Raw genomic sequence first — 18,242 nt, forward strand, 5'->3', positions numbered from 1 at the left:
AGGAGAGCTGGCCCTGCCCCACACCTCACCTAGGCAGCACAGTAAAGCTGGCTCTGGTGGCATGGGTCGGGTGAGCCAGCCCTGAGAGCACAAGAGCAGGAGAGCTGATCCTGTCCTTTGCTGGCTGTGGAGCAGTGCTGGAGAGCAGGCCCTGGTGATGTGGGTGCGGGAAAGCTGGCTGCCTGACCAACTCAGCTACCACCCAGGCTCAGATCCAGGGCTTTGAGTTGGCCCACCCCAACATCTATCCCATTCCTGAACTGCCGAAGTGTGTGAAAGGGTGGTTCTTGCAGATCCAAAGCTGCCGGGCAACAAAAGGGTATCTTAGAGGAGTCCCAGTGAGGATCCAGTATTGATAAGGTAGCAGAAGCCAGAGGTCTCGAACCACAACAATGAAATGACCCATTGCAATGAACATTTGCAAGTAAAGACGTGGGGACAAAAAGGTATACTGTGGGGCACACTATGGCACGCTGAAGCTTCCATGATGAGATTTTTTTTTTATTCTTTTATTTTTATTTGTATACTTTTGGGGGAGGGAGGTTGCAAGGCTGGAGGGTAGATATAAAAAGATGGGGAGATGAGTAGGATTGGGGCACATGAAGTGAAAAATTCACAAAGACTCAATAAAAAGCTAAAAAAAAATACTGCCTTGGTATTTCCTCATTCTCTGACTTGAGCAGATTAACAATTCTTAATACTTCTTACATTTCTCACATGTTGTCCATAAAAACTCAGAGAAAATATTCTTTTATTTTTACGTATGACAACTGCCATGTCATTTACCTGTGAGATTTGAAGTTGTCTAAGTTCAGTGAACGTATTAGGTGGGCAATGAGAGATACGATTTAGTGATCAAATATGGAAGCATTAAGGATTCACTAAAATCAGGTGTCTTTAAACCAAATCAACACACAGCAAACCCTAAGTGTAGGTGCATCAAGAGAATGCAAAAGGAGATACTGTCCTGAGGAATTGTACCAAGTTACACGTTTAATAATTAAGGAAGATAAAAATAAAAAATAAGTTTAAAGAATATAGCAAACATCTTCAGCACTGCATGTGTACACAACTTTTCAGCTTACAGAAAGTGCACCACCATATGTGATTGAGCCTTCCTGTAGCTCTGTCACGTAATGAGCACCCCAAACTCCCCACATCCACTCCATAAAGCAGAAGCCTTAAAGGCCGTATTAGATGCTGATAGTTCAGTAAAAACGGGAATCAATAAAATGCTTGGAATACTGAACCAAAGAAACTTCTGGATCGCCCAGAGGGACTTACTTTAGTATTATATTTTACTGGCATTTATTTTACATTAAGTGACATAGGTACCGTATTAATTAGGTCTTTGGAGCACAGGAACAGTACACGGCAAAGGGTCACAGAGAAATGAAACTCTTCTGCGGAATTGCGCTTCCGTAGGGCACAAAGCCTGTGGTCAAACCTTGGAGCTATTCCCAAAAGTTCAGAAAACTCTGCTGAGGAGTAAATGTTGGAGGTAAGCAGCTGAACAGCCATTATGAGCTGCAAATGACATATATACGTATACATATATATGTGCATATACATATATATGCACATATATTTTTTTGAGCTTTAAGGGAACAGGACCATGGCAACAATGAGCTTTTTCAAACGCTGATAAGATCTTCCTGCCCCGCCTGGGGCTGCTCTCGGGAGCCCCAGACTCTGAATCAGCAGAAAGAGGAAACCAAGGCTTCCTTCTCAGTTGGACCCACATCCACAGAACAGAACTGTCTGGAAGCCCTCAGCTCAAGCTCCACCTCTAGGTTTGGCTCAATTCCATGAGTACTAAGCACAACCTAAGACTGAGCTCACTTTCCTTTTAATATGTGTGTCCCCGAAAGCAATTCTTCCCCATTAAAAAAGAAAAGCAGTCTATATTGTGTTTGTTTAGCCTATTTTGTCGAGATCTTAAATACCCACATTAAATTTTACAAGACCAGTTCTCTAACCCCTGAGCTATAGGGCCACCCCCCACATTAAATTTTAAAATGTACTTCATGTGCTATACCAAGTATGGGCTGCATGTGGATGGGTAGGAGTTGTCTTTGGTCAATGAAAACTTTTAATTTTAGATAGAATTTCTCTGAGATAGCTCTGCTTGAGTACAATAAGAAAGCTTGATCCATTCAATAAGACTCACAAGAAGAGACACAAGACTGGGGTGATGAAGCAGTGCAGAGTTCTCTCTCTCTCTCTCTCTTTCTCTCTCACTCTCTCTCTCTTTCTCTCTCTCCCTCCTCTCTGTCTCTGTCTCTTGCTCTTTGTCTCTGTCTGTCTCTCTGTCTCTCTGTCTGTCTTTCTCTGTCTCCCCCTCTCTCTGTCTCTCTGTCTGTCTGTCTCTGTCTCTCTCTGTCTCTCGCTCTTTGCCTCCCTCTTTATCTCTTTGTCTCTGTCTGTCTTTCTTTCTGTGTCTCTCTGTCTGTCTCTGTCTCTCTCTCCTTCTCTCTCATGCTGATGTGTAAGCAGTCCTGATCTCCCTGTGTGAAATTAGGTCAATGAAGCAAATGAGCACAAGGAGGCAATGGGTGAGTGAGAGGCATCACCTAGCAACGCTTCCAGGACATGCCACACAGGAAGCTGTCTAAAACATGCCCTGAACTAAGGAAAGAAATATGAAATATATCTCAGAATAGTGAAGAAGCATTAAAAAAATCCTTCTCCACAGGTTTTGACACATCGAATTCTACTACAGCTTCCGCATTGATAGAACACGCAGGATTCATCAGGACAAGAAACTCAAATGAATCCTTACTGTCTTGTGATGCTCTCACCTACCCATTCCTCTGTCCCTTTGTAACCTCCATTTCCTGACTGTGCCTCCTGATGGACCTTATTTTGGGAGTGTGCTTCTGCTAAGTGGGGAGAGGCAGACGTGGCCTTTGATGCTCCAGGTCCTAGCTTGACTCCTGGAGTAGACAGTTCAAAGCCACGAGGGAATGGTCAGGTTTTGGTATTTGAAGGATTAAACACGCTGGAGACAGAAAGAGTAGTTCTGACTCTGCCATCATCCAAGGCATGTCTTCCAGGCCAGGTAAGGCAACACGGAAGGAGACCCAGCCTGGCCTCAACTGCTTTCCTCTCAGAAGGAAGCAAGGCTTATCCATATGCTAATATGGAAGAAATTTGGCTTTGAAGTTCGTAACATAGAGTTGATTGCTAGAGAGTGAAATGTGGCCATAAAGCAAGATCCCTGTTTTTCCTTCCTCCCTGTTTGCTCAGAACATAAAACAAACAGCAGTGTGCATCATCTGCACTGTAGAAATCGAAAGTGGAGTATGTACACACACGAGCGTTCGTCAATATACTGAAAGTTATTTACCTGCTCTTTTGAGACAGGGTCTAACAGTGTAGTCCAGGCTGGCCTCACCTCAAATGTATGATTCCACCTCCCTCCATTTCTAAGCACTAGGATACAGACCTGGACTACATTCACTTTAGAAAGTTCTTTCCATATCTAAAGCAGTAGGCATGGCGACATTTAGCAAACATTGACATGTGTAATTTGACTTTTAGTAAAATCTAACAAAACTGAGTGAGGACAGCATATTCCAGAGAAACAGACAGAAAGGAGGAAGAGGACTTTATCTGATGAGTTTGATCATTAATAACAGCAGTCTGTTCTACTATAATGCAACTTTGGTGATACATCTACACTGTGGCTAAAACATTCCGCCAAATTCCTATTAAGTTGAGTCGTCATGGGTGGTGGTGGTGGTGATCTTACAGAAGACTGAGCTTGATGGATGAGAAAGCAGTTAAGTTCAAATCTCAGGGTGGCCTCCTGTGGCCTCACAGGTGGTAATGTATTTAGTATCACACAAAGCAGGCAGGAAATCCTTCAGATTTTTTACTCAGCAAACACTTGAGTATACCATTGATGAGAGCGACCACTTACTGCTGGAGAGATGATGTCTCAGTGGCTGAGAGTGCGGACTGCTCTTCCTAGGGGCATGCTTTCCATTTCCAGCACACACACTGGGTGGCTCACAACTTCCTGATGCCTCTTGTCTTCTCAGGCACCTGCACTCAGATGCACACAACATGCGCCCCCCACTTATTAGAAAGAATAAATATAAACCTTAAAAAGAGCAAAGAGCATCACTTCCAGATTCTAAGGCATTCATTGAGACTCATGTTTGACTTTGGGGACCAAGATCATTACATCAATTCGCTGCAGTCCAGCAACGAGGGTGTCTTTTATCCAACTGTGGGCAGAGGGGAGTTTTCCTCAAGGTGCTTAGATTATTTTCATCAAATCCCTGTGATTTAGAGAAGGGCTGGGACTCCACAGTTTGGGACTGAGAATTAAAGAAGTACTTGATAGTAACTCCCAAGACATTGGTAGAAAGACTCCATCACCTCACAGCATGCCCATCAAAGGGAGAGGTGAGTGCTTCTTCTGGTACCTATAGGAAATCATCCAGCAAAAACTCATCAGCTTAAAGATGGCCTTAGTAATATAGCATCCCTTTCTCGTACTCACATAAGGACAGCACGAGGCATTGTGGCATCTCTTCCTGCTGTTTCACTGCACATGCATTCACTTGGTTTTGTTTATGCTGTATCAGATGTAGACCTTATCTCTCATGTGCCTGATTTTTAGGCCATTATTTTAAAGAGATTTAAGACCAATAAAGATATTTCTTACTCTTTTTGATTACCACAAGCCAGTAAGTGATGAGCTAGGGCAGGGAGTATGGTTCACTAACACTCATGATAGTTTTCTAACAAGTGTATATAGCAATTATTTGAAAAAGTTTGTTTTTTAAATTTTTTAAAAAGTGGTGTTGAATACAGGAGGTATGCTTGTGCTTGTCACTGAGTTTGAAATGTGTTTAAAAAAAAAAACTAAGCCAGGTTGAGGAAGAAATAGACAGATGTCTAAGGGACAGACTGAGAGGAAACAAAGGATTATAAGATGCTGGTAGAAGAATCTAAATTAAAAGCATGCATATGTTGACTGACTATAACATGATTTATATTTTCTGCACACTTGAGTCTTTTATGGACTGGATCCCTTGGAGCCTGAGCCTGACGCCTTGACTTTGGACTTTTTTCCTGCTATGAGACACTAAGTATGTGCAGAAGCTACCCGGGCTGTGGCGTATCTACAGAAGCTACCATGCTTCCCTCTGGGGCTGTCTCCTCCCCATCTACAGTACCTGGCCATTGACGACAGTTGGGTGCTGGGCTTTAAACAGAGTGAGATGGTCTTTAGGACCTGGGTCTCTCCCAGATCCTTTTCCTCTGATGCTCTGCTCTGAGGCAGCCTCGCTGTGGTCCTGAACATGTCACTTGAGAGAGAGAGGCCTTGAACTCTCATGTTTACTTGGAGAGAAATCTCTGTCATTTCAGCTCTGGGGAATCACACTTGTTCTCTTATGAGTGCCTACTGGTTCTGTGTACGTTAATTTTTGTCCTTTCTGAATCCTCAAAATTTTTACTTAAGGTTCCACAATATTTTAGTAAAAACCTGGTCTCTCTCTCTTTTTCTCCTTACCATCACCACTGAGTCATGACCCACAGTTATGGTACCCTTAGACTTACTGTTTCTGTCTGATTTCCATCCTGAAAATTCTCTAGCATCCTATTTGAGTTTTCAGTAAATTGCCTCCGTTTGACGTCACTCCTTTTGATTCATGGCTCTGCGGGACTGACAGGTGCACAGTCCTGTATTGGTCACCATTGTACCACATACAACAGCATTATTACCCAAAGAAATCCCCTTCATTGTTTCTTTGCCTTCAACCATTTCCCTTCCCTTACCTCAGCATTTACACTGCTGTTTTGGTAAATTTCCTGTTTTAGAAAAAGATGTCCTTCATAATTCCAGTTTGGGATAGGAACTTATCTACTTTTTTAAAGTGGCTTTTCTTTACTGTGTTACTTTCATTGCTATGAGCAAATACCTAAGAAGAAACACTTAAGCGAGGAAGGATATAGTTTTGAGGCAGCTGGTGACAGCTGTTCAAAGTCAGGAAGCAAGGCATGGATAGGAGGTGGGGCCAGACTATAAGACCTTAAGCCCCACCCTTAGTGATGCACTTCCTCCAGCAAGGCTCCGCCCTCAAATGCTTCCATACCCTTTCCAAAACAGCACCAATCCCAGGGACCAAGTGACAAATGTATGACTCTGTGGAGAATGCTTCATATTCCAACCATAACATGTACCTTTTGGGTCTTCTTGATGTTTCCTGTGAATTTCAGAAATGCAGTGAAGTCAACATAACTTCGTTATCCATGTGAACTCATTGAAGGAAGCCTTTCCGTAACTGCAAGGGCTTGAGTCTTTGGATTCACTGCCAGATGGAGCTCCTGGAAGGTGGTAGGACTTTTGTAAGGTGAGGATAGTTCTAAGGGGGGTACTCTTTTTATTTCCTTTTCATTTATTCTTCTCTCACACAGTACATCCCAGTTGCAGTCTACCTTCCCTCCATTCTTTCCAGCACCCCATTTCCCCAAGATCCACTCCTTTACAGATCCTCTTCAGAAAAGAGCAGCTCTCCCAGGGATATCAACAGAGCATTGCATAATAAGATGGTATTTACTCTCATATCCAGGCTGAATGAAACAACCAGGTAGGAGGAAAAGGGCCCCAAGAATGAGCAAAGGAGCCAGAGCCATCCCCATGCCCACTTTCAGAAGTCCCACAAAAATCCCAAGCTGAACACCACAGCATGTACGCAGGGGACCTAGAACAGACCCACATGGGCTCCGTGGCTGCCTCTTCAGTCTCTGTGAGTGAGGGGCCGCTCTTGAGGGAGTTGCTGGGCTGCAGTTCCTTCTCTCTCTGTTTTTACTTCAAAGCTGTGAGGTGAGCAGCTTTACTCCCCTGTGTACTTTTTTTTTTTTTGTAATGTGATGACATAAAAACTCAAAAACTACCAGCCAGAGCAAATCCTCCCTCTCTAAAGTGATTATCTCAGATATTTATTACAGTAATGGAAATTGACATTCATATTTGCCCCTTTCAGATAATCTCAGACAAGGAATTGATTTAAGAGCATTTATGATGAAACTGGGAACATGTACCTTAAGATTTGCAGTTAGGCCAGGAGCTTAGATAAAGTGGGTAAAAATATTTACTAAAGACATGTTTATTGAGCAGCACTGGGCTTAGTGTGGAATATTTCAGTCTCTTACATTGAGGAAATGATCACATTCCTTTCACGAGATTTAGTGGCATAAAAATGATTAAAATCCAGTATGGTAAAGTGCAACAGCAGGAATGTGATGGACAGATCTGTTGGAAACTGAATACCAGGGAAATAATTCTACACTGACTTAGAAATCTTATCGTATGTATGTATGTATGTATGTATGTATGTATGTATGTATGTATGTGTATATTTATTTATTTATTTAAGTGCTGAGGACCGAGTCCAGGGCTATGCACTTGCTAGGAAAGTGCTCTACCACTGAGCTAAATCCCCAGCCCCTAGATCTCATTAAATTTATATCTCTAGCAGTTGGTTTCATCTGGGATAGGCATAGATTGCTTCCAAGGCAAATAAAGTCCACAAACCCAGGTGTCAATTTTACACTCTTCTAAGAATAGACATAGCGAATGAGTCACTTAGACTTTGCAGCCTATACTGTCTTAGTCACATGAGCTTCATCCTTTTCTTTTTCACACCTCTGTAAAAAAGCATAAAAAACATTCCTAATTGATGGACCGCACAGAAATGGGCCACAGCCTGGAGTGAGTTAAGATGTACAGTATACACCATTATCCATTTTATGGTGCTCTTTGACTCTTAGAAATCACTCTAAAGGAGGGACCTCAGACAGAACTGTGATTCAAAGCCCGAAGTCCAAGTATGGGCTTTTTGTTCTTGTTCTCTCTGGCTGCATTTCGTGGGAGGCTTGTTTGTATGCGATCCCACTGTGTACCTTGCACCAGGTCATCCTGTGGGTAAATGTACTTTCCCACACTAAGATTTGGCCACATGGTCTGCTTCTATGAAATGTGAATGGGGGACATGGTGTGCTTCTTCCTGGCAGACACCGATGAGCCAATATATCTGGTGGAGCCATCACCAAGTTCTGTCACCAAGATGCCATCATGTGCATCCACCGTTTCATGTATCTGCCATTGTGCAAACGTATGACATTTCATGCATCTGCCATTTAGGGATATGCCACTGTGTGGACCTGCCACTGTGTGGATATTCCATTGGATAGAGGTGTCATTGTATGACTGGGCCATTGTATGAGTAAGTCATAGTCATTGTGTGGGTCTCCCATTGCATGGATCTGCTATTGTGTGCTCTGCCATCTCCTGAATATACCATTGTGTGGGACATTGCATGGATCTGCCATTCAATGGACATGACATTGTATGGCTATGCTATTACTTTCTCCTTCCTTGAGACCAATGTTACCCGGCAGGGCTTGACTCCAGTGAAGACCAGACTCACTGCCAGTTCTCAGTTTGCCCATGAAATGGGCAAGAATGAAGCCTTTGTAGGGTTTTTAGTAGCCTTTTTAATGTTCTGTTGTTGTGAAGAGACACCACAACCATGGTAACTCTTACAAAGGAAAGCATTTAATTGGGACTTGCTTACAGTTTCAGAGGTTTAGTCTTCAGGTATTATGATCAATGCTTCAGATAGTTTATTTAAGATCAAAGTTTCTTTATGCCTGAAAAAGAAACATGTACAGTGGGCCCATACTCTAGATCCACATCCATAGATGGACCAATTGTAAAAGAAAAAATATTCTTAAAAAATGCTGCCAGTTGTTGTAGCACACACTGGTAGAATTTGCTGAAGACAGCAGAGGCAGGGTGAATCATGAGTTCAAGACCAGCCTGGGCAACACATTTAGCCTGTCCATGGTGGCTCATGTCTTTAATCCCAGCACTTGAAAGACAGATCCAGGTGGACCTCTGAGTTCCAGGACAACCATGACTACACAGAGAAAACCTGTCTTGAAAAACAAAACAAAAAAGTGCATATATTGAACATGCACAGCTTTTGTTATGATTATTATCTTAGCAAAGCAGCATTCTTACAGTATGTACATTGCATCGGATACTCTAAGTAACCCATATAAATTTACATATTCAGAAGGATAGAGCAGGTCAAGAACCGGTGATGTACCACATTAGGCCAAACACTTGAATAGCTCATATTTTGGTATCTGTGGGTTGTGGTGGTCTTGGAGCCAGTCCCCCAAGGATACCAAAGTAGCTCGTACCATTTGTTAGGATCCAGGGTACCCTGTTTCTGCTCAGGCCACATTTGTCTGTAATGATCTATTTAGTAAAGAGGTCTCTTTTTCAGAGTAAGCTGAATCTTTAAGCCCCTAACAGACTCCTGAGGTGCCTGGATTCCAGAAGACTGGAAATGCCATTTTCACTTCCTCTAGGGAAGTTTCCAGACCTCAAGTTGCCAGATTCTAGGACCTCAGAAGGCTACCAGTGTTGATACATCCAGTACTTATCCCATCTCTTGTATGGTGGGCACACCACAACTTTACGTATCCGTCCTTACTTCCCCGCATCCTTCCTGGCAGTGGAAGACTCCCTATCCCCCTGCCCTGCCTCGCTTAGGGGGAATCAGAGCCAGGCTGACCACCAGAAATCTTCCCCTTCTTCTTAGACTTATGAGAAAAGATCCCCTGTGCCTCACGGGGCTGAACCCTCAGAACCCCCAGACGTTGCTGTCTATCTATGATGTCGGTGCCTAAACTCTCTGCAGAGATCTTGCTGCACTGCTGCCTGTCCGTGACATTAATAGCACTGCTAATGATACTTTTACTCAAAAAGCTAATTCATCTCAATGTCCCCCTTGAATAACAACCCCTCAGTCTTGCACTACTTTCACTCTAAGACCCTGGGGCTTAAACAACATGAAACAACACATCCAAAGCCACACAGATAGTAAGTAACAGAGCCAGGACTTGAATTATTCTTATCTAAGAACCCAGTCTCTGGCCTGGGTGATACTACTCTCTTTTTTCCAGCTCTTTCCATGTGTTGCTGCTCGAAGCCTAGGGATCTTGTAAAAGTCAAAGCAGCTTGGAACCATTGTGTACTGTGTGGGTTTAAGGTAAGTACCTTTATAACCCCAAATTATCCAAGGGACAGCACAAACCACATTGAAAGGTTCAAGGGAGGAAATCATCAAGGTCTCTTATGGACCATAGAATCCCCTTGGCATTGAGTAAGTGATGGCATCCAAAGAAAACAGGAGCATGTGTCTAAACACAGACTGCATTTACAGCAGGCACTCTCTTGAATCCTCAGCCCCAGAGTGAGCTCTTAGCACAGCCATTTTCTAGGGTAAGCATAATACATGGCCTGAAAACCAGCCTCTGGAGGGCAGTTCTTTGGATTCCTATCCCCTGATTTATTGGAGCAATTGTCTAGCATTTCAGGCTGTTTTTAAAAATGGAAACTTGTCAGGAGGCAGAGGGTCCCTCTGGGACCTGAAACTGGTTTTTGTCCTCTTTTCGCACAGGAGCATAGGAAGAAGCTTTGTATTTAAATCACCAGGGGCCCGAGCTAAGGCTTCACAGTAAAAGGTGAGAAGGAGACACAGTGGGCAGTGTGTGTGCTGCCCCAACCAGAGGGGGCTGGGTCCCTTGCGGTGTTGAATGTGGAACTCAGCATGTCTCATGCACTAGCAGGACACTCTCCCCCCTCCCCGCCCCCCTCTGCCCCCCCCTCCCATGTTTTCTGGTCACTTTCTTGGCCTCAGCTCTGGTTGAATTGAATGGACTTGGGCCACCTGTGATATTTATTGCAGGCCCTGAGCTATATGTTAGAGATAGTATTAATCATTTTCTTGTGTCCACAGTACTTGACGGGGCCATTATAATCAAGGAAGGACTTATGCTAGCTCATAGTTTCTGTCCCTTGTGGGGTGAAGGCATTGTGGAGCACCTCAATTCATGGCACCTGGGGTGTAGGAGAGGAGGTCTGCATCATGGCAGAACAGAAAGCAGAGATGAGACGTGGCATGAACAGGGATGATGTTCCCCTGGGTATCTCCCCAGTAACCTGTTTCCAAGTAGACCCCACACCTAAAGTTCCTAGACCCTCCCAGTACAATCCCACCTGCTGTGAGTAAACATTCAAAGCTGGAGCCTGAAATTAGTATTTCACGTGAATATAAGAAACATATACTCATAGTCATAAATCATATGTTTGAGATACAAACCATAGTAGATGCTTAGCTATCATGAACTTTAAGGTCAAAGAGAGGGAGGAGACTCAGGAAAAGAAGGCAGGCTCGGTGTGGGTAGATGAAGAATGGAGGAAAAGAGGCAACAAGCTAAGAGTCGGGATTGGTTTTCCAAGTTCCTGGATGTCTTTGGGATATTTGTGGGAATTGTAATGAATCTGTAGATTGCTTTGGGTGATATTGCCTTCTGCACTTTAGTTCTGATGCATAAACATAGGAATTCTGCTCTCTATTTGGTGTCCAGTCAAATTCTTTCTTCGGTGTTTTCAGTTTTCACTGTAGAGATATTTCATCATCTTGCTTAGGTTTACCCCTGTGTATTTGTGAGTGGAGCTTTATTTCTTTGTTTTCACTTCCTTGGCAAGCTCATTTTTGGTGTTTGGAAAGCTAGTGGTTATGGTATGCTGATCTCATGTCTTGCTGCACGTTTGACAGCGTTTATCACATCTAAGACTTTCTGATGGAGTCTTCAGGCTCTTTTCCCCCCTAAAATCAGAATACTTTGGCTTCCTCCATCCTCATTTCCCTCATTTATTCCTTTTTCTTGTGTTATTTTATAGCGAGGACTTGAGCACTGTGTTGGATAAGAGGGTGGAGAGTGCATCCCTTGTCTCATTTCTGGTTTTAGAGAAAATGTGCTTAATTTTCTCCATTTAGTATAAGTTGAATGTGGTTTGTTATATACAACTTTAATTGTGATAAATTATAATCTTTCTTTCCCTAGGATCTTAGGATATTTTTATTTATTTATTTACCAGGGGAAAGATTATTTATTTTAATTTTTAAAATTGTATTAATTATTCACTTTACGTCCTGGCCATAGCTCTCTCCCTCCTCTCCTCCTGGCCCCACCCTCTCTCTTGTTTCCCTTATCTCTCCTCCCCTACTCCTCAGAGAAGGGAGGCCTCTCTACCCACCCACTTCACCATATCAAGTCACATCAGGACCGAGCACATCATCTTCCCCTGTGGCCTGGCAGGGTAGTCCTGCAAGGGGGAAGTGATTGAAAGGCAGGCAACAGAACCCATGTCAGAGAAAGCCCTCACCTCCTCACTACCCCTTACTACCCACATGAGGACCAAGTTGCCCATCTGTTACGTCTGTGTAGGCGGCCTAGGTCCAGTCCATGTATGGTCCTTGGCTGGAGCTTCAGTCTCCACCCTTCCCTCCCCCACCCTCACCCCTGGCTTCAGGGCTTTTATTGTGAAAAGGTGCTGCATTTTTGTCAAAGGTCCTTTTTCTGCATCTATTGAGATGATGACATGTATTTTCACCTGGGTCTATTTGTATGCTGTATTTTATCTATCAAGGTATATAATCCTTTTTAACATGCTATTTGGATTCAGTTTGCAGGTGTTTTATCATTTGGAAATTACTGTGTTCACCAAAAGATTGGTTTATAGGTTTTGAGTGTGTAAACGCATGTCTTTATGTCTCTGTGTGTGTACACATGCACTCATACCATGGCACCCAAGTGGAGGTTGGAGGACAACTTGTAGAAGTCCACTCTCTCCTTCCACTATGTGGCTCCTGGGTACCAAGCTCAGGCCGTCAGGCACCGTAGCCAGTACATTCACCCCTCACCTCAAATCTTGCCAGCCTCCTTCTCAACCTTGATATCATGCAATACTGGCTTTACACAAAGAGGTTGGCAATGCTCCTTCCCTTAAGGAATTGTGTGAGGAGCAGCTGTGGGATTTCTTTAAATTCTGAAGGAAACTCCTGCAGTCCAGGCCTTTCCTCTGTTGGGAAACTTTGTACCATAGTTTCGTCAACCTCCTTGCTTTTTTTTCTATATGGAAGATGCTTTATTCTTTTGACTTAATTCTGGCACTCATATAGGGCTAGGAATTTATAATTCCTTCTAAATTTCCACCCTTTTTGAATATAAGTTGTCAAAGTATTTTTATATATTTATATATGTATATATTATATCAACTGTATAATATACACTACATATTATATGTCTAATTCTTTTCCAGTGAGGTATGTTTCTTCTAGACAGAAGGTAGATTTTTTTTTTTGCCCTTAAAACTTCAATTCGTCTACAGATTTGTTACTACAAAATTAAGAGCATTTACCATTAGAGTTTTTTTTTTAGATGGATCTTAGGACTAATCTTGCTTGCCAACTTATGGTCTCCTTCAGTCACACACTGCAGGGGAGCCATGTCTAATGTGTATGAAGTCGATTACTTAAATTCTCTTTCATGCCTTCCTCCAGTCATAAGGAAATTCTAAATAAATGTGGCCAATGCATCTGAGCAATTATGAAAGTGCTTGCCCCCACTTCGGTGACCATTGTGAAGACATTCGGTGGTTTAGCCCAGACAAATGGCTGCACTGTCGAGGGGGTTGATGAAAGTCTCATATCTGTCTATGGACTCAATTCCCAAATTACTTGCACTTTCCAGAATGACACAGAACAACACATTTTGTGGCCACTGAGACTGAATCAGAGGCTGTCTGTCTGTCTGTCCTTCCTCTATCCCCAACCCCAGGAACTATACAGGGCTTTGCTTCTCAATATGCAGATGTGGGCTACAAGCAACACCTGAGTACGCCACATTCCAAACCACACACAGAATGCTATTTGTCCTGTCATGAAAGAGGGCACCCGGGCATGAGTGCTGGCTCATTTGAATGCCTACATGAACCTCAGATGGATCTTCCACTTCTTTTGAACTCCAGCCTCCTCCGCTCACTCCCTTCCTGGGGAAATTCCTTGAGCTTAGTATTTCAAACCCGGTAAGCGGACCAGGGACAAGCGGAGGTGGAGTCACAATCTGGAGTGTTCTATTTTTAAAAGAAAATGCACCTGAAATATGAGCCTGGAGGGGCCTGTCATGCACTGCTGCAGCTCAGAAAATAACTCATGGTGGTGGTGGTGGGGGTGGATTGTGGAAGAGAGAAGGAGAAAAGAGTAGAAGGGAAACCCTCAGTGGTAAACCACATAGCAAAGGGCCAAAGTACCTAACTGTACATAACCACGAAACCTTCCACAAAAGAAATATTTGTGTGTGTGTGCATGCACATAGGCACTAGCTGTGTTTGTGCAAACACACGTGTACAGACTTGCAGATGAGTAGGGAAGGTATCTCACTAAACCCGAGGCTCACCACTTTTAGGCTAGTTTGGTGGTCAGCGAGTCCCAGCAACGCCTCTATTCCCATCACCCCCTCAAATGATTCGGAAGCAGATCGAGGAAAATATCAAGTGGGCAGAGCTTCCCCGTGGGCCTTTCTACAATGGAGCTGTATTCTGTTTCTGGAAGCTGCTAGAAGAGGGTGTCAGATCCCCTGGAACCGGAGTTAGACAGTTGTGAGCTGCCATGTGGGTGCTGGGACGTGAACCTAAGTCTGTAAGAGCAGTCAGTGCTCTTAAACCGCTGAGCTGTTTCTCCAGCCCCGGCATTTTTTTTTTTAAGTAGCTCTCTTTTTTTTTTAAATGTTAGTTTTGCTAGTCTTATTGTGTGCGCACATGTGTGCTCTTCTGCATTCTCAGCACTTCGAATGTGGCTAGTGCGGTGGCGGAGGAACTCACTTTTTAGTTCCATTTGCCTTAGACAACCTTCATTGCCCATGCGTAGTGGTTAGAACCTTGGCAGTCTGGTTCAGAGGCATCAAGTGGTCAAGGCAGCATGCCTGCTGCTCAAGGGGCCTTGCTCTTTCCTGCTCTGTGAAGGAGCACACTGCTTACTCTCTAGGTTGAGGAAAACCTCCTTGAAACACATTTGTCCTCCTGTCCCCATAACCCAGTCACCAACTCACCTGAGGAGTCAGTGAGAAAGTTCCCTGAAGAAGATGTATCTCCCACCCGCCGTCACTCTGTCAGCATGCCAAGCCCAGCCTCTCATACAGCTGTACATGGAGGCTTCTCCCCAGCCTGCCTTGCGGGATTTATTGCTGGGAATGCACCTGAGCTTATTTTCTGAACTCAAGTCTCCAAGCCCCTGCTTCCTTTCCTTGTTTGTTTTAGCAAGTTTTATTCTTCGGGTTTATCCTTTCTTTTACCTCGGGGGTCTATAAATTTAACTGTGATCAAACCAGCGGAAGAAGCTGTCTGCTTCCACAGAGTTCCTGCTGGGCTTACAGCTCTCATTAGTATCTCCTGTCAGTTGACCCGACCTGAGACTCCTCGTCGTTCTTGGGTCTTATCTTATGCAGCCAGAGATAGATGGAAATTAGAAAAATGAGAATAAGAATAAGAATAAGAGAAGGAGGAGGAGGAGAGGGAGGAGGAGGAAAAAGAAGCAAAAGGAGACTGTTGGTCACCTGCTAGTCTGTTGCTGCTTGTTAGAGGTAACAGAGCTGTGGCCTTGTGGGTGAAAATGACCTGACCGAGGTCACATGGAATTGGAATCGGCCCATCTATCAAATACATCCTTTTATACATCATACTATGTGCCCAGGGCTGCTAGATTTAGGGAGGGAAGGGATACAGTCCTGCCAGTAGAAAGAAGAGAAGAAATGGAATGGAGGAGGATTCTGAGTTAGACCTGGAATATTCTAGAATGTTGATTAAGTTCCGTGTTCATTTCTTCCAGATCTCCCTGTTCTCCTGTTATCATTCTTGTTGAAGATCTCGCTGGTCATTCTTGTCCTTGCAATTTGAAAATAATCTTCTTGTTGACAAGGAGCCCCTGTTGGCTTGCTCATTCTGTTCCCTCCTTATCCTTCTCATAGAAACTTGAATGACTCTATAGTCTTGACTTGCTCTGTCAGTGCTTTTAGGAAGGAACTCTGTATCTTTTTCTTTTCTCATGGCTATGACCTGACAAGAAGAAATGACAGCAAAGGTAGGTAGGTAGGTTTATTCTGGCTGACAATTTAAGAAGGGATCCAATCCACCATAGAGATGAAGACACAGTGGCCGGAGCACGTGGCAGTTGGTCACATGGCATCATCAATCTGAAAACAGATGAATGCTTTTGCTGAACTCCTTTTTATTCAGCCCAGGGCTCCAGCCCATGGAATGTTGCACCCAGAGTTACAGTGGATCTTCTCACCTGTGTTAATCCAACCTAGCACTCCCTCATGTACATGCCCAGGGCTTCCTCTCTTACAGGACTCTAGATACTGTCTATTTGACAACAAACAAGGATCATCACACACAGGAAAGAAAGATTCAACTCAGTTCAAACACCCACATCGGGATCAACTCAGTTCAAACACCCAAATGAGGATCAACTAAATTCCAACACCCACCATCAGGACACTCCACAGGTGGCGAAAACAGCCTCTGATGCAACCATACATCTCCACAGAGCTCCAGAGCACTCCCAACATACTGAGACAAAGACCAAATATGATTTCTACTCTGATATGCAGTATTGTACCCATGTAATTCAATTATAATACAAGGTTTACTTCCAATACTTTGAAGGTGCTATTTCAAGCTGTTTAGGATATGTAAGTTATACAAGTTAATTGTTAGTTGATCAAATCATGGTCATATCAATTACTAGTCTATTTTTATCCTTGTACAACAGATAGATATGATTCTACAGAAAGATAAGGTAGGATAGTTAAATGAGGCCTTCAAAAAACCTCAGAGACAGGCAGAATATGGTATTTTAAAATGTTTTTATTATTTTCAAGATTCATTGACAGTGAAACAGGTTAACTCGTAGCAACATTCAGCCTACCTCAAAGAGGATGATGAGCATCAAAGAACCTCCTATGGAGATGGCTTCAAATGTGGCAAACAAGCCACTGGGAAAATGACCTCATTTCTACCACAGACAGTATTCTGCCTAAAAAAGGGCAAGCTTGGATGCAGGCAGAGTTGATGGCCAAACTCTGCCAAGACAGGGTAAGCAAGTCTTCAATAGTTCCTGTCTCAAAAATATGCCTCTCAGATATATTGGGGCAGAAGGCTAAAGATGACGCTCCAACATTTAGAGAATTTTGGGTGACTCTTCAGGTAGCAAACTGTCTCTGTAATCTTCTCATTTGGGAAACTACTAACCTGTATTCCCGGCATACTCAGGTAATCAATTTTATTCCTTCTCAAGTCTCTGATGAGGTTGAAGACCAAATAGTTTTACAATTAAGTTTAGCTGTTTAGGGGTTAAGATATTTTTAGGTTTAGATAGATGTTTTAAGTTGATCAGGACAAGATATGATAGATATTGATTTACATTCAGAATTTTAGACACACCAAGATAGAGAAGATGTTTTCTTCAAGGCTGCCAAATACTAATAGCCCAAACACTAAGAATATAACATTTATATAATTCCTGCTTGTTCATGGTTCTTCTTGCTGTAGTTTATCGAGTATATTTATAGTAATATAAATGTATATGTAAAAATATTTAAGAATTAAAAAAAAACAAATGTGGGCTGCTCTTTATGGGGGACAAGAGTAATAAAAACATATAACAATAAACTTACGAGATGGTAAATCTGAAACCACATAAGGGGAGGGTTGTTTTGAAGGATGGTTTCAAATCAGTTTCTTCTCCTTTTAAAATATATTAGTTAAAAAAGTTTTTTTTAGGTGTATGTGTATGAGTGTTTTGCTCCCATGTATGTATGTATGTATGTGTGTGTGTGTATGTATGTATGTGTGTGTGTATGTATGTATGTATGTATGTATGTATGTATGTGTGTATGTATGTATGTGTGTATGTGTACCATACGTGTGCCTGGTCCCACAGAGGTTAGGAGAGGTTGTTAGATCACCTAGAACTAGAGTTCCGGATGGCTGAGAGTCACCGTGTGGGTGCTGGGAACTGAAGCCAGGGTCTCTCAAAGAGCATCAAGTACTCCTAACCGCTGAGCTATCTTTCCAACCCCTACTTATTACTAATTTAAAAAATTAATAAGTTTATGTGTATGTGTGTTTCTGACATCACGTATGATCAGAGGGCAAAAGAAGACTTTAGATTTCGCGGAGCTAGTGTGACATGTGACTGTGAGGGGTCAGATATGGTTGCTAGAAACTAGGCTCTGCAGTTCTGCACAAAGCCAGTGAGACGACTGCCCTTGGATGTCCTTGTGACAGACCCTCCAGATGA

General features: G+C 43.0%; 1 long non-coding RNA gene across 1 annotated transcript; it reads right to left on the minus strand.

Annotated features, from left to right (window-relative positions):
- Positions 1 to 4,015: 4,015 nt before the first annotated feature.
- Positions 4,016 to 6,339, minus strand: LOC311597401. Its single transcript, XR_014779215.1, has 3 exons — positions 6,202 to 6,339; positions 5,578 to 5,683; positions 4,016 to 4,436 (listed from the first exon to the last, which is right to left on the minus strand). It is a non-coding gene; the product is annotated as an uncharacterized lncRNA (long non-coding RNA).
- Positions 6,340 to 18,242: the final 11,903 nt, after the last annotated feature.

Source organism: Acomys minous (assembly GCF_964271855.1).
Source record: "Acomys minous genome assembly, chromosome: 5".
NCBI classification, from domain to species: Eukaryota; Metazoa; Chordata; class Mammalia; order Rodentia; family Muridae; genus Acomys; species Acomys minous.